Genomic DNA, 26,882 nt, shown 5'->3' with positions numbered 1-26,882 from the left:
CTTGTGAATTGGAAAATATGCTCCCCCCCCCCTTCCCCATCTTTTTCTTTCTCTCAAACCCCAAACACTCTTGTCTTTTTATCCAAAAGAAATGCGCCCATACGGGGATGTCACACAGGAAAATAGGTAGTCTGATTTAATCCTTAGAAGAAAATCTCAAGAATTTTTGTTAAATTTGTATGCCTCAGAATATTGATAGTTACTTAGGATAACGTTCTTTGTTCAGCAAATGAAATACTAAACAAATATTGCTAAACGAGATTTCGCACTTACCGAAACGTAAAGAATACCCTTGCAGCAATAAGTATCTGACTTATCCACTTTTTTTTTTTTTTAACGATTTTATTTATTCATTTGAGAAAGAGATACCGGGAAGAGAAAGAAAATGATCAGGGGGAAAGAGAGAGAAGCTGGTTCCCCACTGTGCCAGCAGCGGGATGCCGGGCTCAATCCCAAGACCCCAGGATCATGACCTGAGCTGAGGGCATTGAACCATCTGAGCCACCCAGGCGCCCCTGACATCTCCACTTTAAACATCATTTATTGTATAATCTTTACCATTGTGTTTGGTAATTATTCAATTTCAATAAACAAAGGAGTTGCCATATATTAAACCTGACCCCGATGTTACACCAGATAAAATTTGGTAACAATATTTGATGTTAACATCCCTTTAGCTTCCAATGCAAATCTCCGATGTACTAAAGAAACTGATAAGCCATGATAAATGAACTTTGGAAATACTATAAAAATTCAAAATTAAAGCGGCCCTTATGAAACTAGCTAAGGTATCTAGAAAGGAAAATGAGATCATGTAGTCCTGGGAGTCCTCTTATAAAATATGGACATCTCAAAATTAAACTTGATTAGTAGTGTTAGGGGGAAAAGTGATTCAAGAAAAGCAAGCTGACTTTTTATAAAATAATTAGGTATAGAAAGGCAGAAATGTAAACCTGCAGTTGCCTCTGAATTACAAAACTAACAGACATTACATCAGTTTGTCTCTTAAAAGTGCGGTTCCTTTAAATTAAAATCACAATGACAGCAGAAAACAGTACAAATTTTTGAGAAATAATAGAAATCAGAGACCTAATAGTGTCAAACCTGTGAACCAGGGTAGTAACAAATACACACTTTAGATAGGCCTACGTGGAGTTCTTGTTCTGCCATGTATTTATACAACCTTATGGACCTTGGACAAGTTGCCTGAGTCTTGATCTGTAAAATGAAAATAATTTTTATTTAATAAAGGTGTAGTATAGAGATAATTAAACCTACTTCAAACTTATAAAATTTACCAAGAAAATAGATGTAAAATATCTGACACATAGTGGTTACTCAAATATTATTTGTTCATTACTGACCATCCTTGCCTATGGTCTTCTTGTATTCCCTTTGCCTGTGGTCAGCTTCCCTTCTCTTAGCTAAGGATCAAAAGTTGAGTTGAAATGTGTATTTTTACCTTTGTGCTATCTAAATGTGATACTTCAAAAACTGTTTTTCGCATTTAGAACTCTGTACTTCTCCAAATATATAGTGGTGAATTATTTCTTTGTGAGCAGAATTTCGACTAAGGCTATATAGTATGTCATGTGGAGTATGTATGTCCCACCCACTATGCCAAAATTACAAATCTTTTAAAAACTATAAATCTAGAGACAGACTCATTTGCTTCTAATATTATCTTTATTATATTAAATAATATTTTATAATATTGTATTTTCTAATGTTAATTTTACTCATTAATAAAAACTGAAAGGCAGCAATTTTTATGCAGAAGGTTAGCTTTTAAGAGCTTATAGACCACCCAATTATTCTGAAGATCAGAGAGAGAGCCATGGAAGAGGGCTATGGAAAAAAGCAGGCAGCATGGAAAGCTAGTTAAGGGACATCAGCTATGAGTTAACTCCAATCATTTCACAACCTCCTGTTAACCTGGACTATGTACTATTTTAATTGCTTTTTTTTTTTCCTTTCAGGAAATATTAAATGTCATCTATTTCTAGGTGCAATTTTCTGACTGTTTGCCCCTTTCTTTGTTTAGAAATGATGATGGCCCAAATCATTTCTTTAACTTTGACTCAAAATTTGAAATATGGTTATTTTGTCCACAAAATTGCAATCTAAGTTTTTTTATTTTCTACCCCTTCATTCTTATTTTTGCTTTTCTTTGGCCTTTGCCCAACTCCCTATTCTTAAAATATGGAAAATGTTACTGTGAACATTACATTGGAAATATGACTTCCTTACTCTTAGGAGCATGTGAACAAGCAATATTTGGGGTTTTCCCTTCTTAGCATGCATACAAGGATTTTATTTTTCCATGTTCATCCTGAGACCAAGCAGTAGCAGCTTGGTTTGTTTCAAAGTTCTAGCAAGTCTCTTCTTTTATTCTTGATAGCATATCCTCTATTTGGCAGAACACAAGACATCTTTCTCTCTGTTTTCTTTGGCAAGTTATTTTCTTATCTCAAATTCTTTTTACCCAGTTTGAGAGATTGGATTTGGTCCAGGAAATAAGAAGTATTCTCTTTCCCTTCCACTAAGTATCTTGAAATTTATAAGCTAGGTTAAGAAGACTGTAAGGATTTTATCTTCATGTGGGTATAAAATGCATATGCTGTATTAAAATGTCTGAAAATAATTAAGAATAAGGCAATTTTTAAATTTAATTTCTTCCATTTGACTTTCCATGACTCAGAATGTATTCTAACTACTTCTATTTTCTTCTTTCTTTGCTATGATCCTTTAAGGTAAAGTCCTTATTTTAACAGAAGACATTAGGGTAGCTTATTTATGGAAACGAGGGCATAATTTCAGATGGATTCCTTGCCATTATTATATTTTGCAAATTTCTCCTTTGTTAATCCACTTTTCTTCTCACAGATATCGTTGTTTATATACTATTACAAGTCCTTTGAAACACCCTGTTCTCATTGCTAATGTTAATAATTTAAAATGTAGTGACACCCATCATTGTAGAGGAATGTGGAGGTAGCACACAGGATCAATTGCATTCAGCAGCCATTGTAGCCATAATTACCAGTATTGAGTAGCTGCTTTACTTGGCAGAACTGAGTTATAGAGACAGAACAACAGTGAATCAGGATACTGCAGGGGTGATGAATGTGACTTCTACCAACCAACCTCCAAGTGCCTTGGGTTTAAAATGTTCACATTGTAAAATGTCTCTATTCATGTTTATGTAAATGTTGCACACAGCAGTGTGCAAAAGAATTTGTCCTAGTACTTTCTCTCATTAAATGCTGAAAGTTTTGTTTTTCATCAACTAAAATCTTAAAAGGCTAGCAAACTTATTTTCCCTTCCCTCTTCCTTTTATTTTTATTTTTTTAGAGAGGAGAGAGGGGGAGGGGCAGAGGGAGAGAGAGAATCTTAAGCAGGCTCCACACCCAGCACATATCACAATAGGGGGCTCAATCTCACAACCCTGAGATCATGACCTGAGCCAAAATCAAGAATCAGAGGCCAACCAACTGAGCTACCCAGGTGCCCTTTCCGCTTCCTTTTAAATTCCTTTTGAGTATAAGCCTCTTTGGGGCTTACTTTTTAAAGAATTAGATAGCTTATTTACAATTCGTTCTAATTTCTTACTGATGTTAGTAGAAAACTGAATTCTTACTCATGCTAGTGAATTATAGTGGTAGTCACCACCACTATATGGCATAATCTCCAGATGCCTAATATATACCTGATGTAAGAAAGATGACATTAGGGATTGAAGCTGACAGCCAGGAAAGAATTCTTGAGACATCTTTGGTGCAAAAAGGTGATTTTATTAAAGCATGGGGACAGGACCCTTGGGTAGAAAGAGCTGCACTGGGGTCATGAGGCATGGCCCATTATATACTTTCAAGTTGAGAGGGGGTTAGGGATAGCATAAGTCTCAAAGGAATTTGGAAGCAAAGTTTTCAGGATCTTGAGGGGGCTAGCTAGCTATTGTTGGCAAAAGGTCATTTATTGCTATCTAATAAAACCTTAGTCATGAGATCCTTCAGATGCATACCGGTGGGCCATATGCTTGGGAGATGATTGCCAACACATATCTTGGTGGGTTTATAGATAAAGGAGGTTTCCAAAGGAATCTTTATACATTAAACTTATAGGATTTCAGCTGGGGATGGGGTGGAGGTGGGTGGTCAGGCTAGGATTGCCTTTTGCCCTTAGCAAAGTATTATTAACATTGAGGGGGCAGTTGAGTCCCTAGAGGAATGTCAGTCTGCCTGTTTCAAGGACGTGTCGATGGGCTGTAGGTAGTAAGAAAATTTAACAATTTTTGTTCTGCCTTTGTTTCCCACCTCAGTACCTTTTTGAAGAAATTATTTAAACAGCTAAGTGTGTAATAGTTCCCAGGGTGCTGCTTACTGGTTTTCTCTGTTGTTGCTCTTTAATGTTAATGAATATTCAATGGCTCTTAGTTTAATTATTTCAGATGAGGGGGCGGGAACATCGCTTCCTTTTTTATAATGTGCTCCATGTCAGTCTACCTTGATTGAAATAGTGGGCATCTTGGATGCTTGGGATCATTTGAAGACGCCACAGATCCCCATTACCTCACTAAAAGTATCAGGGTGAAGGATATGGTCATCCCTAACATCTAATATGTTGTTGTTGTTATATTGATCAGGTTTATTTGATTTTCTATTTCAATAATTTTTGTGTTTTTATTGCTCTTTTCTATTTCAGTCTTAGTAATTTGTAGTTCTTTTTCCATTTCAGAGTTGAAATCGAGGCTTTTTAAAAATTGAGATATCATTGACATGTAACATTATATCAGTTTCAGGTAAACGACATAATGATTGGGTATTTGAATATATTTCAAGATGCATAGAACTTTCTAAAATCAATATTTAGTTTTATAAAAGTGATACATGTGCATAATTTTAAAAATATGACAAAGTTTATAACAACAAAAATAGAATCTTCATGCTTCCTTCTCTGTTCTCACTCTCCCCAGAGACATCCTCATTGTTTCTTCTGGCTTTTACGTATGTATTTATAAATACTAGGCTAAGCTGCTATATACTAACTTGATCAATTTAAAGTATTATTTATTAACTTTCTATTACAAATGGCAAGGATTTATCTCTTAAACTACCATTCCCACTTTTCTCTCCCTTCCCACATAGTTATAGCACAATTTGTGTTTAAGGCATTATCACACAGAAAAATGTGCGTTAGTCTCTAATGAGTCAAGTGTTGCACTATGATTATATTTATATCCTTATACTACTTTAACTTTGTTGGGGTTTTTTTTTCCCCTCAATGATTTCCTCAAATTTTCTTATGTTTAATTTTTGCATTTTTTCCATATTCTTTAACAACTATAAAATCCCTCCCCATACTATTTTCCAGGTAATTACATGTATCAGAAACCTATTTGATATATTTACATTGTTGTTTGTTTATTTTTAAATCAGAGACCTCTCTCCCTGAGTACTCCCCCATCCTTTGTTAACCTAGTCTATAGCTCTCTTGACTACATGTCTGTTATCTGGGATTTCCCTTCAACCCTCTTATTCTTGGGGCCTCTGTCTCTGGATCCTGTGTTATTTAAATTGGCTTATTCTTTCATTTTGGTAGTCTATATCCATTAGTGACTTCCCTAGAAAAAAAACTATAGAAAGTAAAATTTTTAACACCTTCCATATCAGATTCTGTCTTATTATAATCCTTGGCTGATAGTTTAACAGGGTAGATAGATTTCAGAATGAAAATCAATTTTATTCAGAAACTGAGGGTGTTATTCCATTGATTTCTAATTTTCAACATTGCTGTTGAAATGTGGAGCTACGATTCTGATTCTGATCCTTTGTGTGACTTTTTATTATTTCTAGAAGTTCTTAGGATCTTCTCTTTGCTCATGGAATTCTGCAATTTGATGATGTATCATAGTGGCATTTTTTATATATATTCAGTTATTGTACTGGGTATTCCAAAGGCTTTTTCTACCTAAAAACTCGTGTTATTTGGTACTTGAAAATTTTGTTAGGTTACTTTCTCATCATTTTCTCCACTCAGTTTTTCTCTTCTCTTTCCAGAATGTCTGTTGGTCGAATGTTAAACGTCCTGATGTATTCTTTACACAACTAGAAACTAAACGTAAGTTTCCCTCTGGAATTACTCCAGTGAACTCTCACCTGTCATCATCTCTGGACACAGACACCATAAATCCACTGCTAATATTGGGAACAAGAAACCAGAATCTCTTCTAGGTTTCTAAAAGCCATATATTTCTTTTCTTTCTTTCTTTAAAGCTGTGTGTTTCTGCTGCTACCTTTGCCAGAATGGATTCCTTTGCCACCCACTTCTTTGTGCTTTGAAATCACAGTTGCCCATGAATTTGTCTGTTTAGAGAAAAGTCACATACCTGTGCCCTTGCTGCAAGGGGGCCTGTGATTTCAGGTTCAACTTTAGGGATCTGCAGATTCATAAGGTCAGAAATTCCCTGAACCTAGGAAGAATATTTGTAGGCACTCAGCAGCAAGTTGATTCAGTTGGAGAGAAGGTGGCAATCGACAGAACTTTAGAACACTGGATGACTAGAGAGGGGATCTTTTTAAAGACAAAACAATAATATTAAGTATTAAATTTAACTAGTATTTGCTTTCCAGTTTTATGAAGGTGACAGCATTTTATATAGTACAGGCATATCCCACACATAAAAAATTGTAAAATTGTCTCTAGGAAGTAAGCAGTCCTTTTCATTCCTCATTCCTTCTTTTTTTTTCTTTTCTTTTTTTTTTTTTTTGGTCTTTAATAAGAATTAGCGGGGGTGCCTGGGTTGCTCAGTTGGTTGAGCAACTGCCTTTGGCTCCAGTCATGATCCCAGAGTACTGGGCTTGAGTCCCACATCAGGCTCCCAGCTCCACGGGGAGTCTACTTCTCCCTCTGACCTTCTCCTCTCTCATGCTCTTTCTCACTGTCTCTCTCTCAAATAAATAAATAAAAAATAAAATCTTTAAAAAATAAATAAATAAGAATTAACAATGTTATCCCTTCCCCTGACCCAGGTCAACTAGGTTTGTTCTTGGAAAGTTAGTAATGGCTGAATGGATTGGAACTATAAGATTATACACTTTGATGTTATTTGTCTACTAATAGCTGCTTTGCCAGTCCATTAAAGAAAACTGTTGTGTGTCATTTTAATATATCATAATGTGCTGTCAAAGCCAGTGACATACAAATTTTCTATTTGGTAAATATAATTAGTTTGTAAATGTCTGTTTCTTCCATTATTAGCCTGAAAGCTCTGTCTTATTCATCTTGATATTTCTTTATTCTTTTTTTTAATATTTCCTTATTCTTAATATTGAACCTATACTGAATTAAATGTATATTCCTAGATCAAATGATCACTTCTGATTCCAGGAACAGTACATGAATATTTCTCATAAGGTACAAAAATGGTTATACATGCTTTAAAATCGAGACAAGAAAACTTACTGGTTTGTCCAAACTCTTCCACACAATACTAATCACATAATATTCAAAGAGTATCTGGAAAGAAAATACAACACACAGAAATCTGCATAAAGCCTAGTGGGAGCAGGGAGAGCGGTTATAACTTAGAGCAACAGACATGGATGGCTCTCGCTATAGGTGGCCCAGCAAATGAATTCAAGTCCAGAGCATGAAATCACTTCAGATATGGTGTGTAGAATGCTATATATCTTATATGCTACAGGGGGGAGGTAGTTGTTGGTAGTTGTAAATTTAGCCCCCTAGATGTCCTCTTGAAAATCAGCCCATCATAATCAACAGGAAGGCTTTTTAAAATATACACTCATGAGTTCTGTCCCCACTGTTTCTGATTCAGTTTCTAATTCAAGAATGGGAATTTCTTGGGGCACCTGGGTGGCCCAGTTGTTAAGTGTTCACCGTTGGCTCAGGTCATGATGCCAGAGTCCTGGGTTCATCCTGGGATCGAGCCCTGCATTGGGCTCCCTGCTTAGCAGGGTACCTATTTCTTCCTCCCCCACTCCCTGCTTGTGTTCCCTCTCTCCCTGTCTCTCTCTCTCTGTGTCAAATAAGTAAATAAAATATTTTTAAAAATTTTTTAAAAGAACGGGAATTTCTTTAATTTCCCAGGTAATTCCATTGCCCTTGGTTGGGGGAACCACATTTTGAGAACTATCTGTCTCACCGAGTCCCTAGGGATGGCTAGTCTATTGACCTTCTGTCCTGATCCTTGCTCTTACTCCAGTTTTTAATATGCCTGGGTACTGGACTTGCTTTCAGAGTTGCTTCCCCAGATGAAGTCAGGCCTTGATTTAGTTTTCTGGCAAATGATTCATGCTAAAAGCTATTATCAAAATCTCTAACAACAGATCCCACATTTCTTCTGAACTAGGCCGCCATATCTGAATCCCATTCCTTTTTGGGGAGGGAACTATAAAAGCCATTAGGGTGTATGAATGTTTATAGCAGCAATGTCCACAATAGCCAAACTATGGAAAGAACCTAGATGTCCATCAACAGATGAATGAATAAAGAAGATGTGGTGTATATATATACAATGGAATACAATGCAGCCATCAAAAGAAATGAAATCTTGCCTTTTGCGATGATGTGATTGGAACTAGAGGTAGTATTATGCTTAGCAAAATAAGTCAATCCGAGAAAGACAACTATCATATGATCTCCCTGATATGAGGAAGTGGAGATGCAACGTGGAGGGTCTGGGGGGAGATGCAACATGAGTAAATGAAACAAGATGGGATGGGAAGGGAGACAAATCATAAGACACTCTTAATATCACAAAAACAAACAGGGGTGCTGGGGGAGAGGGGTAGGGAGAGGGTGGTGGCGTTACAGACATTGGGGAGGGTATGTGCTATGGTGAGTACTGTAAAGTGTATAAACCTGGCGATTCACAGACCTGTACCCCTGGGGCTAATAATACATTATATGTTTATTAAAAAATTTTTAAAATTATATAAAAAACGGGATGGGGATTAAGGCGGGCACTTGTGGTGATAAGTGCCTGGTGATGTGTGGACGGGCTGAATCACTATATTGTACACCTGAAACTAATACTACGTTGCATGTTAACTGGAATTCAAATAAAAACTTAATTTTTTTAATTAAAAAAAACCTGTTAGGGTGTATTCTTGTCAGTGTAAGGCCTAGACATAGGCACAACATCTTCACTGTTCACATCTGGCAAAATAGCTGCTAGGGCAAATGGATTAGCTATTCTAATCTCAGTTCTGATATACCGTAGTAAAGTCACTCAACTTCTTTATGCTTCCATTTCTGATTTCTGAAATGAAAGGAATTAATTAATGATTGCTAAGGTTTTTTACAGCTTAAAAATAATCAATCCCATATTTTTGAATTGGAAAGACATCTAGCATTTTTAAAAGTAATGGATAAAAAGGCAGTGCATAAGAGAATATAAGCAATGCTATTTTTTGCATTATTATAAATGCCCTCTGGGAGTATAAAAATGAATATATGTCTAATGATAAGCCTACCTCTATTGCAGGAGGGGCTGGTAAGAATTTCTATACCCTGAGCATAAAAATCTTACTTCTAATTACTGCAGCAGAAAGGAATGGGTAATTGGTGACTATGGTTTCATGGAAATGTCACTCTAATACGTATCATTTATATTCAAAACTAGATTACACAAAACTTGGTAATTGCTAAATCAGTCATGCTTCTCAATTTCCCATGGCTGGGAGTTAATATTATTAGTTGTTTTTTTTTTTTTTTAAGAGATGAGAAAAACATAGAACACTCAAGACTTTATCCAGAGTTAATGGTTATACTAGAATAAATTCCTTATTCCTTGTTTGGAAAATCATTCAGCTCAAATCCTTGTGTTAGAGGTGGAAGGGACATTAACAATTATATAGTTCAAACTCTTCGTTCATCTGTGCCTAAAAATGAAAAAAGCAAATAAGTATAAGAGAATAGCTGGATATATTTGGTTTGCTACACAGCAACAGCTGTTGATTAAATGTATCTAAAAATTCCATGGAGAGGCAGCATAATATAATGAAAATAAGGTAGACATTATAGCAGTCAGTTAGACCTCTATTGAAAACCAGCTCTGTAGTGGTCAAATTAACGTCACTGTAACTCATTTTTCTCATCTGTAAAATTTAGATAATACTATCCTATGGGATTGTTGCAAGGAGTAAAATTGAAATTATGTATATAACAACACCTGCTACAAAACTGATCTTTAATTGTTGCTCAGGAAATGGTAGCTATTACTACTAAATAGAAGGAAGGTGTAAGCAATTCCCACAAAAAAGATTTTCAAGAATGTTAATCAAACTACTCAGCCATATTTATATGTACTTTATACATAAAAACATGTGTAACCTGAAGACCCTATAGTGCACAGATCAAGTTTTAAAACACTTCCTTGCTTTGTTTTCTCCATTTTTAAGATTCTTATCCAAGAAAAATATTTTGTCATTTCATCTATAAGTACAAATTAGCCACTTGTTTTAAGATTGAATCCTTAAACCTTAATATTAAATTACTAATTATTTCTATGTACTCTTTCTCCAGAATCTATTTGTCCTTCTCTAGAGGTTAAAATAATAATAATAATAATAATAATAATAATAATTAGTATTTGTATTAGACTGAGTTCCCTAGAAGCAGAGCCTGAGATAGGGATTCAGGCACACATGATTTCTGGAGGGACTGTTGTTCAGGAAACACTCAAAACAGAATGAAGGAAGCTGCAAGGGGAGGAAAGAAATAGCCACAAGAATGACATCTCAGATGAGGTCTGGCCATAGTCTGATCCAGAAGATGAGGCTCTGAAGCAGAAATGACTGCACAGAAATGTCACCTTGAGTTCTTGAGGATCACCCTTTTGTATGTCATATATTACACTCTCAGCCATTGGCTTTGGGAGGAGGTAGCAGTTTGGATGGTGATGCCCACTAGCCAAAGGCAATGGCAAGTCTCTGGAGAAGAGGAGCAGCTGTGCACCCTTAGCTGGCAGCACTTTCAACACTGGGAGCTGGGTTCCTGGATTGGTCAAGGAGATGGAGGAGGTACACCAACAGAATAGTTCTTCCAGGAAGGTTTCTGAATCCAGCATTTTTCCTTTGCACTCACAGCATCCTGATTAATAATTTCTAAATTTCTATGAGCTAAAACCTAGTTTACGCTCTATAGCCTAGTTTACACTCTATAGCCCTGGCACCCAGAGGAGACACTTTTTGCTAATTCCTACAAAAGCACTGAGTAGACTAGTGACAGCCCTTGAAGCATAAACTACAAGTGAAGGGCTTCAGTACCTGCTGCTCAGCAGGGCCTGGAAAGCAATACTGACAAATGTTTAAGAAAAAAATAAAGCTGGATACAAATTGTCCTTTCATCAAAGCCCAATAATTGTTTTTCTCTGTCTGGTTATCACTTAATCTTGATTTCAACTGTTACCAGTGAAAAACAATAATTTCTTAGTCTCTAAAGCATCCGGGGGCTTATGTTTTGTTTGGGTTTAGACTCTTGCCTTTGGCTCTGACTCTGGAGTCCTATGAGACTTCAGAGAAACTTCAGAGAAATCAAAAACCCGCAGAGGGGTTTTTGCATCTGCTTTGGGGTCAGGTCATGATCTTTGGGTCCTGGTATTAAGCCTATGTTTGGCTCTCTGCTCCATGGGGAGCCTGCTTCTCCCTCTCCCTCTGCTCCTCCCCACACCCCACTCGTGCTCTCTCTCTCTCTCAAATAAGTACAATAAAAAAAAAATACTCATAGTGATGCTCATATGGTCAACCATGGTCCACCTAAGCAATCATAAATGAAGTATTTAAGACGGAATGAATCTAACCCGGAGTAAAGATAACATGTGGAATCTGATGATTGGTAAATGATTTAAAAGCTAGTAATGAGCAGAAACTCTGAGTGAAAGAAGTCCAGTCAAGACAAAATGAATTTGAAAATATATATATATGTGTGTGTGTGTATACACATATATATGTGTGTGTGTGTGTGTGTGTGTGTGTGTGTGTGTGTGTATCTGAAGGAGACACAGGGACTGGGAACTTAGAAGGCTACATACAACCTTCTAAGGTTAGTTTAGCAAATAGTATCATACCTGTCCTTGAGAATTTGCTATCAAACCAATTTCTCACTCTTCCTCTGTTCTGTTCTGTTTTGTAAAGGGGTGACTCCTACAAGGGTACAATTCCCAGCTTCCAAATCAGCTGATTTTCAACTAGGTTAAGTTAATGAGAGGTACTTTAAGGACTGGAAGACAGGAGAAAGAGAGCAGTCAAGAAACTTTGTTTTGTTTTGTTTTGTATTTTGTTTTTCTGAGATGGCCTCTCTGAGAGTAGAGAGCTTCCACTGACTGGGCCAGCTGAGGATCCAGCTACTGCTAACTATCTCTGGTTCCTCCTTCTCCCTTTGTCCTTCCAGACTCAAAATTCTAGTGACTTTCTCTTTCTACTAATCTCTGTTTCTATTGTTCCCTATTTGGTTTTTCAGCATTCCTAGCACCAGTGAAACCAATAATCAGATTCCACATATTACCTTTACTCGTCCCTATTTTCCTATAATAGATACCTGTTCTTTAACAAAAGCTCATGTCCGTACTGAAGTAGTGGTAGCCATGTTTTATTTTGTGACCTTGCGCTTAGAAAATCTAATCTAAGGTCTAAGACCCTCCCATAGAAAATTGGATCAGGGCTGAGCGCCTAATCTTGGCTGGACCAATCCAGGATTGGGATCTGGATCTGGGAATCCTATGTGCTAGATGTTAGTGTGTGCTAATTGCATCAACTAAGGACATATAAATGCAAGGAATGTGCGGTGGCCATTTTCTGTGTGCATGAAAGAAGAGAAGGCATTTTGAGGGGAGAAATCAGAATGAAGCGAAGATGGGAGTTCATGCAAACCCCCCCACCCTCCAAGAGGGAGCTCCAAGGAAGAGCAGCCTGTGTCCCTGCTAGTGGCCCAGTTCCTAGTTGAGACCCAGTATGACTTCCTGCTCTTAGATACTAAGGAATACTCCATAAATTCAAAAATCTTATATAAATTCCTCTTTTTTGCCTTATTCCAGGGATGGGGGAGGTTTTATTGCCTGGGACTAAAAGATCCTTGCCTAAGCTAACATTTTAACTAATTTAAATAAGTAGTTTAAAAATTAATTTACATATTTCCTTTCTCATATTTCCTTTTCTTCTTCTTTAAGATAGGAAGATATGCACAGTGGAATACTGATACTTTTTTTGTTCATCTGGATACTCTTCATACTGAAGCTACATAAACAGATGTTTATGTTATATTCAGTTAGACTGAGACTTCATACCACTGAAAGAGGAAAGCTCTAATAAGCATCAGAACTGACTTGGTGCGTTAATTCAGTTCCTACATAATGATGGTATCTACATGCATGTACATTATAATGTTCTTACACACAAAAGGAGAATGTGTGACCCCGTCACAACTTCCTGTTTTAATGAAGTTTCATACAACATCCCAATCTTCCCCAGGCTCTCCAAGCACCATTGGATTTACTGGGCCATAAGAGATGATTGGCAGACCATCTTACCTCAGGTTGAACTTACTGGAAAGCCCTCTTTTACTCTTGGCTCCACTTCAAAATAGAAGTTTGCAAACACTGGATACATAAATTGAAATAAGGCACTCAACTGTATCTGCTGACATAACCATCCAAAAATGTCTACCAAGCCTTTTTTTACTGGAAAGACATGTTAGGAATGGCAACATGCCCTTCATTTTGAAGAAGATATTTTTATATGTCCTCCTAAAATGTCCCTATGGTATCAGACTTCTGTATTTGGTCGTATTCATTTCCCCATCACAATCATTTATCTGGCCAAGGCACCTAGGATACCTGTAACCTCCTGATCTACATGTCAGTTTCCGTGTGATGTTTTTATGCAGTGACCTAACACAGTATCAAGTGGAATGGGAACATGGTCCAGGAGGTCTGACCTGTGCTTGAGAAATCTGCTGATCTGTGAGCCTCATAATATCCTTCCAATAAATTCCCCTTTGCTTTAGTTATTTAGGGTCAGTTTCTGTTGCTGGAACTGGAAACCCTAGGTGATTCTAACATTTCTACCATAATGCTGGTTGCACATAATGTATCATTAAGGAAGATGGGTTATTTGGAATTGGTTATGTGGCTGCGAGGGGCAAGAGGCAGTGAAACTGTAATTCACATTCTAAGTTGAGATTGCCTATGGTTATTACAACCTAAAATTTATTGGGATTCCAGAAAGCTCTAGGGCAGGAGTCAGCAAACTAGCCAGGGCTCAATCTAGCCTGCTTCCTGTTTTTATAAATAAAGCTTTATTGGAACATAGCCATGCTCATTCTTTAAATATTGTCTATGACTACTTTCATGTTACAATAGAAGAACTGAGTAGTTGCAACAGAAACATGTATAACCCACAAAGATTCAAATATTTACTATCTGGCCATACACAGAAAGTTTGTTAACCCTTGATAGGTAATTAAGTATTTTTTTGCCATCAAATAATAAAGGTATGAAGAATTCAGTAACTGTGAGACAGCACTGAATAAATGAACCAGTGAGAATGACAAGCTCTTGTCTATAAATTCTTGCCTCAGAGCACAGCCTGATACTCAGAGACATTCTGTGATAATTCTGAAAACAAACAAACAAAAACCATGTCTCTTGGATTGATAGGACTATAGGACTGAGGTTGCCAGAAGTGAAGTTCATAATTTTATCCACGGTTTGCTGAACTAATGACTTGCGGATTAGAGTATCTTAAATATTTTGCAATGAGATAGGGATAACCATTAAAATTACTCAAAAAAAAAAAAAAAGAAAAGTAAGAAAAAGAAAAGAAAAGAAAAAGAAACTCACTGGCTTTTTTTACTGTAAATTTCTTTTAAGAATCATTGACCTGGGGTGCCTGAGTGGCTCAGTGGGTTAAAGCCTCTGCCTTCAGCTCAGGTCATGATCCCGGGGTCCTGGGATTGGGCCCTGCATCGGGCTCTCTGCTCGCTGGGGAGCCTGCTTTCCCCTTCTCTCTCTCTTCCTGCCTCTCCGCCTACTTGTGATCTCTGTCTGTCAAATAAATAAGTAAAAAACAAAACAAAACAAAAAAACTTTAAGAATCATTGACCTAAGGATGTTATACATTTTTAGGTCTTTTTTTATAATATAGACAGCTCAAATTCTATCCTTCAAATGACAGTAAAGGTAACTCAGTTTGCATCATGTCTGGCATCTATCTCTATGTTTACGGAAGCAGCATTTTGCCCTTCCTAAAGCCTTCCACCTGCTGTATTCTACACTTCTCTGTAAACTTGCTCCATGGATGATTCACCTTCTTTCCTATATATTTTTTTAAAACATTTTATTTATTTATTTGACAGAGAGAAATCACAAGTAGATGGAGAGGCAGGCAGAGAGAGAGAGAGGGAAGCAGGCTCCCTGCTGATCAGAGAGCCCGATGCCGGACTCGATCGCAGGACCCTGAGATCATGATCTGAGCTGAAGGCAGCAGCTTAACCCACTGAGCCACCCAGTATTTTCTTCTTCATTGGCTTTCTCTAATCTATATATAAATATGCTCAAATATCTCTCAAACTGAAATTAAAAATACTCTGATTTAGTTAATATCCTGTATCTCTCCTTTTCACAGTCAAGCTTCTAAAAAGAGTCATGTCCATTCACTGTCCCCGTTTTTTAACTTTCTCTTTCACTCATCAAGCAGTGTGAGCTGGTTTCCACCCCTAACATTCTGGTGTCTTAAGTTCACGAGTGACTTAGTAACTACTAAATTCCCCCAAAACTCATTAGTTATGTGACATATTGGTAGAGTTTGACATTTTCTCTTCTTTGCAGGCGCTGTACCGCCAGTCAATACACTATCTCTCCCACTAGTCTGACCGCTCACTCTGCTTTCTCTGTGGGCTCTGCATCTTAAAAATATCGATCCACCCAGAGTGCTTTCATTTTGCTTCTTTTCTTTGGCCTTGAATATAGCAGGAGTCCTAACGAGACCTCATGACTAGATTAATTCTAATTTGTTAATCCTATTTGTCAGAATAACATAAGCAAGCATTTATTGAGTACTTACTACATGCATACACCTTCTTGGGTGCTTTAGATATATTCTCATGTAACTCTTTTTTGGCTTATGGGAAATATTTTTAACATCTCTTTTCAGATTTAGACCACTTGTACAAGTCAGTGAGAGGAAAATCTGATTCAAAGCTGCTTATTTTGACAATAGCCTACACCCTCAGCAGTGGCACTATTAATGTCCACGGCTTTTTACTGTCATTTCTGTGATTCCCATATATCTCTCCAGACTTCTCTGCTGAGCCCCAGATCTGTATCTTCAACTGATAAGCTCCTCCAAGTCATCACGCACAAATCTGAACTTAAAATCTTTGTTTCCAATCTTTCTTCTTCAGGTGTTCCCTACCTTAGTGAATAGCACTGCCATATACTCTCTGCCAATCAGAAACTTCAAAACCGTTGGGTTCTCCCGTCCCTCACACTGCCCCTGTCCTCTAAACTCCAGTCACCAAGGGCACCTGAGTGGCTCAGTCCTGAAGTCTTTCTTTGGCTCCCGTCATGATCCCAGAGTCCTGGGATTGAGCCCTACATCAGGCTCCCTGCTCAGCGGGAGGCCTGCTTTTCTCTCTCCCACTCCCCGTTTGTATTCCCTCTCTTACTGTCTCTGTCAAATAAATAAAATCTTTAAAAATAAATAAATAAATAAACTCCAGTCATCATATCATGTCAGTTTTACCTCCTTTAAGATCTCAATCCATCACTTCTCACATCTCTTCTGTCTGTGCCCCAAATCAGGCCATCCTTGACTGCCTTAATAGTCTCTCTGTTTTTACTCTTACTGCCCTGCCCCCAATTCATCTTGCACATATTGCCGGCAAGCAGATGAGACACTCATCATGTTACCCTCCCTACTAGAAATTCTTCAGAGATTCCTCATTGCTTACAGGGTAAGATTTAGTTCCTTCTAAAGGGATGTATAAGCCCTTCACTACCTGTCCCTTCTGATGGGTTCAGCCTTGTGCTCTGGTAGCTCCCCCTTCCTCACTCCTCATACTTAATGCCCCACCAGGACTTACAGTTGCCTAAACAGGCCACATATCTTACAGCTTATTCCCTCCGCTTGGAATGTCCTCTTTCCTGTTCCCTTGTTTGTCTGTGTCGCAAGCTTTCCTTCAACAGCCAGGTCAAGTATTTACCACTTCTGCGAAGCCTTGACCGAATTTCCCAGGGGAGGTGCCCCTTTCTCCTATGGGCCCACATTGCAACTTGCATATAATTCTACTACAGCTTACAATGAGTTAAACGTGTTCATCCTCACCTGTTTCCTCATGTGATTCTAAAGAGATGGACCCTGTAACTTTCCATGCGTATGTAGATTTTTCTTACACATGATCCCCCTACTGCCTGGCAAGGATTCTCAGTAAGTATTTATTTATTAATATTTAAAGAAACATAAAAGGGAGGGGAGGAAAGAAAGCAAGGAAGAGAGAAACAAAAGAAGGACCTTTCAGAGTTCTAAGACTCCAGATTCCTTATAGTTCTCTATCTCCTTTTCTTTTAAGTAATCTTGGCCCTCCCAGTGTTAAATGTCTGAATCATGACTAAGATTTCTGTTCTCACCCATCTGAATACAAATACTAATGCCACTCTCTGCAGTCAGGTAGGTTCCTTCAAAATGTTCCTATACTTACTGGAAGATCTTTGCCCAGGTACCAGCATCTCCAATCTTACTTTCTTTTCTTTTTTTAAAAAAATTTTATTTATTTATTTGACAGTCAGAGATCACAAGTAGACAGAGAGGCAGTCAGAGAGAGAGAGGGGGAAGCAACCTCCCCGCTGAGCAGAGAGCCCAATTCAGGACTCGATCCCAGAACCCTGGGATCATGTCCTGAGCCAAAGGCAGAGGCTTAACCCACTGAGCCACCCAGGCGCCCTCGTATCTTACTTCCTTTCCATTGACATTCCTGATGCATAACAAATGCATAAACAAATCTTTTGAAAGTGGCAATGACTCTTAATGACAAAAACACATTCAAAAATGGTACTGGATTGACCAGGAATCATATGTTATATTTAAATAATTTGTCTGAATATATTTCTACTGCAAAAAAAAATACATCAAAGACTTAGAAGCTAATAATTCTGAACACTTTATTCATCATTCAAGGTATTTATTAATCAAAAAACTTGTCAATTTCTCAAGGAAATTTTTTCATCTTCTTTTGAATTAACAAAGCTACAAGTGATAAATAAAGAAAATGAATTGTCCCTCTGAAGGTGAATAAAGATGATAGCCAAGTACTGATGTTGCCTCTACAAAACAATCTTCTTGTTTTCTAAGCAAGTCGGGGCAGGGCTAGGGAACAGAGACCAGGTCAGAATGGGTAAAGGCAGAAATTGACAGTTTACAATTGTCAGGGATGCAGTATCTTGGGCACTTTTGCAAGTCAAGGGTTTAAAACATAAAGGGTTTAAAGCATTAGTTGGGGAAATCCCTGCTCTTCACATACGACAGAATTGGGTATCTGTTAATTCTATGGGAAACATGGTAAAAAGGGATTTACAGTCTCTTTCTCTAATATTTTGCTCTTAATTCCCTTCTCAGTTTTCATACATTTCTCAAAAGTAGCTTCTGCTAATGAAATGGTTTGTCTTTTCACACTTAGTCCATTAGATGGCAAATATTTATGTATGTAGAAGAAAGCGTAACTTTTCACTATTGAAATGATCAAAAACTAAGACTTAAAGGAACAACTGCTTTTGCAGTTCCTCTTTCTGTAGTCAGCATTTCTTCAGCTACTGCGCTGCCAAAACAGTGCAGGTCTTTATCTCAGTTTTCATATTTATTTAAACCAAGGCTATGAGTGAAGCCAACAATATGCCCTTCCTGCTTCCTTAGTGTAACAAAACATTGTCCAAAGGAGGTTTAGTCTCTGGATATGTTCTCTTACTCTCTCCTACTAGGTCAGGTTTCACTTTTTATCATTCTACTCTTCCTTTAACTTTTTCAATTTCCTTCCGAAGATATGCTTTACAAGGCCAACTCCCAATGTGTCTCTCCTGTGCCCGTTGCTATTGTTCTAGGACATTACTTACTCTTTTTTCCATAAATAGGTTCTTAAGGTTCCCACTCTCTAGCTTCTGTTCCTGTAGTTCTTGATTCACAGTTGACCACTAAATTTAGATTACCAATAACTTATATTCTGTTCTGAAGGACATTATGTTGATATCTTTCCTATTATGAAAAGGTTCCTAATTGTAGTTGCTACAGAACTCTTTGTATTACAAAAAGACTTCTCTTTTTGTCATCAGTAATAGTTGCCTTCTGTTCTCTTGATTTCCAAAGCATATGAGTCTGTCCTTAATTAGAAATACAGAACATCAGTACTCCAAAACCACCTCAGACAGCATAAACCATAAATTTTTCACTATTCAGCTACTCTCAAGCCCAGTAAGAGATGTGAGATTTAGAAAAGTTTTCAATGGAAATGCTCCCCATTGAAACCCCTAGATGACCTAACTTTTATTTTTGTATTAAATTAGATCCCTGGAAGGCCACACAGTTGCACCACATTAACTTAAACCTTTTGTGGGATCAGAACGCACTGTTTATGCTTTCAAATGCTCTGAGTTATAGCTTAAAAACTCTTGACTTCAATAGAAGATTATTGTAAGAAAAAAATATTCACTTTTATATTGAGTATAAAATGATTGCTTGGGATATTTTTCTTAAGTAATATGAGTTAATAGGCTCCCTATAAAAGTGCTTACTGAGAAATTTCTTTTGGAATTTAGTTGCGGGGAATAGGCTCTCCAGAAGTGCTGACATATTGCTCTTTTCGGATAAGAGCTGTAACACATGCATTTCTACCCCATCCCCCAAGAGCCTCACCTGCCTCACCTCAGCCTAGTATGACACACAGATACTCAGTCACATGAACTATCAGTGTCTTCAAAATTTCCGACATATGCCTACGTTCTGATGTTTGTCATCTCCTTGCCCTCCCACAAGAATTTATATTCCCACTCTAATCAGATCTTTTTTTTTTTTTTTTATTTTGGCTTTAACAAATGTATTTTAAAACAATGCTTGGGTTTGATGTGCTAGCTATATTTTTAATTCATATTCAAAGAAATATTAAGCTATTAAAACAAAAAGTTATTTTACACATCATGCTAAAATCATCTCACATACAATCCGTAGTGTAATTATCATCCGTTGGAAAAACAGTGAACTGTGTTGAATTTTAGGAATGATTTATTTTGGTTCTGATTTCAACTTAATAACTTTACGGTATAAATCTTTGGGTGCCTTAAGATAACTTGCTAAAAGGGGACTCAACTACAGGTGGTAGAATTCTGAGTATAAGTTCATGCAAAAAAAAAAGAAAGAAAGAAAGAAAGAAAAAGGAAGGGAAAAAAAAGATTGGGTTTATTGGTTCTCATAACTGAAAAGACCAAGATAGACTTCTCAAGGCTTAGCTGGATATCTAGGGCTCATTGATGTCCATAGGTCCCAGCATTTCATTCTCCACGTTTCAACTTTATCCTATGTAGCCACAGTTCCCTGGCAGCTTCTATCCCTGTGCTGGCTCCCCGCAGCTCCAGGACTTAGCACCTGCCAGCTTAGCACTTTGTAGAAAAGCTCCACTGCTCTTACCCCCCAGTCTGAGCAGGAGTCTTCAGTCTGGCTCTCCTTGCCCCCAGGGGCAGGTGCTCATTAGCATCTCGGCAAACTGGGTGCAGTGTTCTGACTGGTGCAGTTTGGATCAGGCACCTAGCGGAGCTGGGCCAGCACACGTGCTCTGCTCGTATAAAGGTAGAGAGTTGCTAAAGTAAAAGAGGGCTGTGGTAGAAGAGCTGGATCGGACTCCGTGTTTGTGTTGGCTCAGCCCAGGAAAACCTCTGGAGCTAAAAGGGCCCTTTAAAGTATTCCCATGATGCTGTCAATTAGTCACTGGAAGGAAACCACCACAAAAGGGGCATTATCTTGGGTGAGGGAGCTCTCTAGAGTTGGAGCAATCCCTGTAGAGGCTGACAGTGGAAAGCTGCCTGCCAGTGGCCCTTCCAGGAACTGGGGTAGCAAGTCCTCTGGGAGGAGGATCTGAGTGACTCCTCACAATGTACACCCCAGTTAACCATCTCATGCAAAAGATTTTTTTTTGGGGGGGCCAGGTTGAAGTATTTATTTGAAAAATTGAAAACACAGATGCAATGTATTATACAAAGAAAGGTCTTAATATCATAATAAAAGTATTGTTGGAAGGCAAGAAAAGCCAGAAGCTACCTGCCCAGGGAATGTAGGCACTTGGTGAAAAATGAAATCCATTTTTAGGAACTATTCTAATGGAAAATTGAGGGGAAAGGTTAAAAAACAGAACAGAAGAAAAACAAACCCAACCTATCCCTGCGAACCTAAATGTGAGAGTTTGTTATAAGTTACCAGCAAGATTTATCAGAACCCCCTCAGTTTGTCCCTAGAGATGCAAACATCTGTCTACTTCATAATTTATGCAGTCCTTTTGCAAAGAATCGCAGTATTCGTAGTATTAAAGCTACCTCAAAACCGTAAGGGAAAGAGATTCGAAGGAAAAAATGTGAACACTTATTAACATAAGTAAATAAAATGTGATATGTAAATGTAAATGTAAAATGTGATAGACAGATTTTTAGGTTTCATAGACCAATGAAATTGCCCCTAAAAATGGAGATGACATACATAAGGTTGCCGGCTTTTAAATTTATCAAGTAAGAAAAAAATTTTTTTTACATTGTCATTAAAGAAACAGGTTATTTTAAACCAAAAGTTAGGATGGACACGATACCAGAATAAAGGACAACTTATGTTTAAATAAATCTACCTTCATAAAAAGGTACTGCCTAGCTATTTATCTTACTTCATCACGGACAGGAAAAATGTATGTCACCAACAGTGTGACGGTGAACTGGTATTTAGGAATCATTACCATTACTATTAGGAATCATTACTGGTATTTAGCAATTATTGAGATTAAAACACACACACACACACACACACACACACACACACACACACCCCAAACAATCTACTGCAGAAGTTCCCCTTAAGATACCAAGGACAATTTTGTAAGGAAGGTGATAGTCAATCTGGACAGTTCTTGAAAAGCTGGGTGGCAGGATGAGTCAGGGAAAAGATTTCCGGTTATGTGAAGAATGTGGGCAAAGACACGGAGATTGAATAGGGTAGGTGTAATCACAGAACGAAATGAAGTAATCCTGCTCAGGAGGGCCATTAGTCACTTAGAAGAGTGTTGAGCAATGAAAGCAAAGTACGTTGGGACTTGACTATTCAGGAAGCAATAGAGAAATATTAGAGGTTTCCGAGCTAGGAATTTTCATGATTTGGTTTGTGTTTTAGGAAAAATAAATTATTAGTAAGTAGGTTTTATTCATGAAATGTGCTGAAAATGGATTATATGGTGGAGTTTCTGTGTCTTGTCATAAAGCTATTGCTGTAGTCTGTGAAAGGTAAAAGGAAGACACAGATTAGGAATGTGGCATTGAGAATATTAAGGAGGAAATGGATGTGGGAAGTAGAACAGGAATGGAATCAACAGGATTTGGCCATGTATTGAATATAAGAGCTTAGCGAGAAGGAAGAGAAAGATAGTGGTAATTCCATTAATAGAAAAAGAGTGTGAGCAAGAGATAGACTTTGAAAAAAGATAAAATGTTCAGCTGCAGGCATTATAAATTTAAATAGTGTGCCTTAAGAAGAGTAGGCTGGAGAGAAAGTCTATTTCTAAAAATGCTTTTCCTTGCTTGCGATCATATTGTGAATTGTTCCGCTTCACCCAACAACTAGATGAAAGCAGTCTTTGCTCTGCATGTTCACTGATTCTTGTTCATATCAGAACTGTTTCCTTACTCCTCACTGAAATCAAACCTCAGTCAACACTATACCATGCAAAATGGGAGCTGCCTGTATGTAGATTTCAAGAAGTGTCTATCAGGGTTGTTGTTCCTCAGCATTTGGTGTTTTGAACTGGATAATTATTTTATTTTATTTTATTTTATTTTATTTTATTTTATTTTATTTTATTTACTTGACAGACAGAGATCACGAGTAGGCAGAGAGACAGGCAGAGAGAAAGAGAGAGAGGAGGAAGCAGGTGCCCTCCTGAGCAGGGAGCCCAAGGTGGGGCTCAATCCCAGGACCCTGGGATCATGACCCGAGCCGAAGGCAGAGGCTTTAACCCACTGAGCCACCCAGGCGCCCCTGAACTGGATAATTCTTTTTTTGGAGGGCTGTCCTGTGCATGTCCTGTGTACGATGTTTAGCAGCATCTGTGTCCTCTGCCCACTCAATGCCACTAGCATACTCCATTGTGACAGCCAAAGATATGCCTCAACATCACCAAATATCCCCCTGTTGGGGGGAAACAGCCCTAGTGGAGAACCACCATGATATATGTCCACGTAGCTACAAATTTACAAATATAAATTGACCTTTATAGTGAGAGATGAACCTCATTATTTTTGATCCATCTCGTGACTGATAGTAAAATGCCCAGTTGATGGCGTTATGACCACTCCATGACTAAGACTTCTGTCCTCATTACATCTACACAGAGACTCAACTTTGTTGAGCAGTCACTGATGGAATGTATTGACTTTATTGCTTGTACTTCTGTGTCTTTACCTCATGCGTCATGGTTACTTTGCTCTAAAAAGGAGAGAAACCAATGTTGCTGGACATCAGGGGAATCTGTCAGCTGGTGCTCTCACACGTACTTCTACAACCATTACTTACATGTAATTGTGTTTGATTTCAGTCTACCCAAGTTGTTCCTCTCTTTACCTCATCATTCACGATGTTTGTAATCCTATATTTTTCCTCCATATAAATTCGAGTAACAGAGTTGGATTATAAAGTCTCACCTTTCTGCCAGTATAGTAGTTGCAGTCTAAAAACCTTTGGTGGTTATAGTACTTTGGCATTTTTGTTATGGGTATTTTGTACATGACGCCAATTACCTGGATTGGGAGAGAAGTCACTAAGACTGAAGTGGAGCGGTTAGTGGGTAGAATCCATGGAAACAGCAACATCCAGTCAGAGTTCAGGCAAGAGTGGGGACTGACATCTAAAAGTGGGGCACCTTGATGGTTAGCAAGGGCATCTCCATGGGTGGCAAGAACATAATCAGACATGTGATACTCTGACATCTAAATCTTTCTCAGTTGCCATCTGAGAGGCTGGTGTGCAAATCATGGGCCTTCCAACCAATGCAATGATGTTTCTGGTACAAAATTTCAAACCCAGAGGCTGAAGTGGTGGGACTGAGCAACTAGGCAAAACACTAGGACTGAAGCTAAGAACTCAGGACAACACAGGAGTCCAGTGATTTGAACTACATGGTAAAAATTGTGACTTAAATAGTAAATGAAACCAGAAGAATGGTATTTTTGGAACAAAATTATAGAAAAGTGGCTTAAAATCAAGCTTTGCGTGAGGAAAATTGCTTGGTTACTTTCTGCCTGAAGTCAAAAGGAAATGCCATTGGGTTGGGCGAATCCAAGGGCCCAAGGACTATTTGTCTGCTGATTGCCCACAGAAGCCAATAGCTGATATTACAGTTAAAAAACTACATTTGATGGCAAGCTATCCAACACCCAAGAAAAAGAATTAATGCCATTGATGTGATGACACACCATGATGTCTCCTAATATTCACTGGTTCTCTTGATTTGCCTTTCTTTTTTTCTATGTCATTAGAAAGATTAGAATATTTTTATGATGGTCTAAGTCTATTCTTGACTATAGAAACTACTGAATGTCTTTAGTCTTTTTCCTGATCCTTGCTCAGACTTATTCTTTGCTGCTTTAGATTTTACAGTCAGTTAGGAAATTTTTTTGCTGTTAATAGAACAAATTGTCCATGTGCTCTTCTTGGATGAGCTTCTGTTTGGTAACTTGCATAGGAAAGAACTATGCAAACTGTGATTTAACAGATTTGAGTCTAGTTTTACATTTAAAAATATTAGATATTTACTATTTCAGTTATTTAGTAACTGTATTAAGGAATAAGAAGTTTGCTTTGTTATTCTTTTTAATTCTTACCCTCTTTTTAATGGAAAATTAAGATAAATATAACCTGATCACTAGATGAGATTACATTATTGGCTTATAAATTTCACGTTAATTTGTGCTAGTTCAATTTTTATACTAGTTCAAAAAAAGAGAATAACTACAGTGGATTTTTATGCTCTTGGGGTAAATTTCATCACACAGAATGTTTTTACTTAGCATGTTTTTCTCTGATGGTATTAGCTTTCAACAACCCAGCTTTACCAGTGTATATGTGTTCCTTGTATCAACTCACTCATCATTTGAGTCAGATCTTTATTGTTTGCTTTGCTTAATCCCTCAAGCTTGTGATTCAGAGCTCATAGAAATCTCAATCTAGATAAAAACTTTTAATTATTCAAGTTGAGCTTTCTTCTTTAGCAATGTTCATTCTTTGCTTTAACCTCTCCTCTCAAGTTCTCTGCTTTTTATTAATGAATTCACTTAGTCAATCAATAAATCTAAATCCATCCATCCCTTCATCGAACACTTATTTCGCATTACGTCATGCACGGTAGTTGGCTAGGCAGAGGAGAATCAAGGGGAATGAGACACAGCCTCATGAGCCAGATTCTTGCCTCTATGTTTGCTCACTCAGTGGATTGCCCTTCAACGAGTGAGCAAATGCTGTCAATTCTGCCACTTTTTCCTGCCAAACCTGTCCCTTGCTGCTCTGACCAGTCTCCATCACCACCACCCTAGATCAGATGTCTATCTTTTGCCATTGGGATATCTGCAACTGCTAATTACTGAAACACTCTTCCTCTGATCCATATTCAACTCTGCAGTCAAGTGCAAGTCAGATCTTGTCACAAGCTACTCAAAACCCCTTCAATGTCTTCCACTCCCCTTACAATGACATCCCAGTCTTTTCCTGATCTGGCTCATGGATATCTCACCTTCCCAGACCCTTGACATTTCCCTCCCCCAAACTCTACAGTACCCTGAACGTGTGCTATTTCACCTTTGGGTCTTCTTCTTCTTCTTCTTTTTTTTTTGAGAATTTATTTGACAGAGAGAGATCACAAGTAGGCAGAGAGGCAGGCAGAGAGAGAGGAGGAAGCAGGCTCCCCACTGAGCAGAGAGCCCGACTTGGGACTCGATCCCAGGACCCTGAGATCATGACCCGAGCCAAAGGCAGAGGCTTAACCCACTGAGCCACCCAGGTGCCCCACCTTTGGCTATTTTGAAGAGCTTTCCCTCTGACTCTTCACCTTGATGTTCTTTATCTCCCCACCTTCTTCACTACCCTTTTCATAGCAAATTCCAACTCATACTTAATGTCTCAGCTTTCCTATCTCTACTGAGCCACCCAGGTGCCCCTCTTCTTGTCTTTTTTAAGAGACAGGGAAATGTCTACGTTACTTGTATACCTGGAAACTAGCTTAGTGCTTGTTACACTGTAGGTGCTAAATAAATACTTGTTGAATGAATGAAAGATTGAATAAGAGGACACCCCGACAAATACTTCAAGTGTTTTAAGAAAATACTTAACAGGGACGCTTGGCTGGCTCAGTCGGTAGAGCACACAACTCTTGATCTCAGCGTTGTGAGTTTGAGTCCCGCACTGGGTGTAAAGATTTACTTTAAAAAAGTGTAAAGAATACTAATTTTTAAAGAAGATTTTATTTGTTTATTTGTGAGAGACAGAGACAGAGGCAGTGAGAGAGCAGGAGCAGGGAGGAGAGGGCGCCGGGAGGAGAAGGAGAAGCAGGATCCCCCACTGAGCAGGGAACCCAACACAGGACA

General features: G+C 38.1%; 1 protein-coding gene across 1 annotated transcript in view; it reads left to right on the top strand.

Moving 5' to 3' along the window:
* The first annotated feature begins 5,657 nt into the window (after positions 1 to 5,657).
* The window catches only part of LOC309844883 (hyaluronidase-4-like), an 81,496-nt gene continuing 60,271 nt past the window's right edge, over positions 5,658 to 26,882 (top strand). The window contains exon 1 of the mRNA XM_082692230.1: positions 5,658 to 6,121. The gene's annotated coding sequence lies outside the window, so the exon portion shown is untranslated. The remainder of the gene's footprint in view (positions 6,122 to 26,882) is intronic.

Source organism: Mustela nivalis (assembly GCF_964662115.1).
Source record: "Mustela nivalis genome assembly, chromosome: 12".
Lineage (NCBI taxonomy): Eukaryota > Metazoa > Chordata > Mammalia > Carnivora > Mustelidae > Mustela > Mustela nivalis.
The sequence above is the reverse complement of the archived record's forward strand: the minus strand, read 5'-3'. Positions and strand labels throughout refer to the sequence as shown.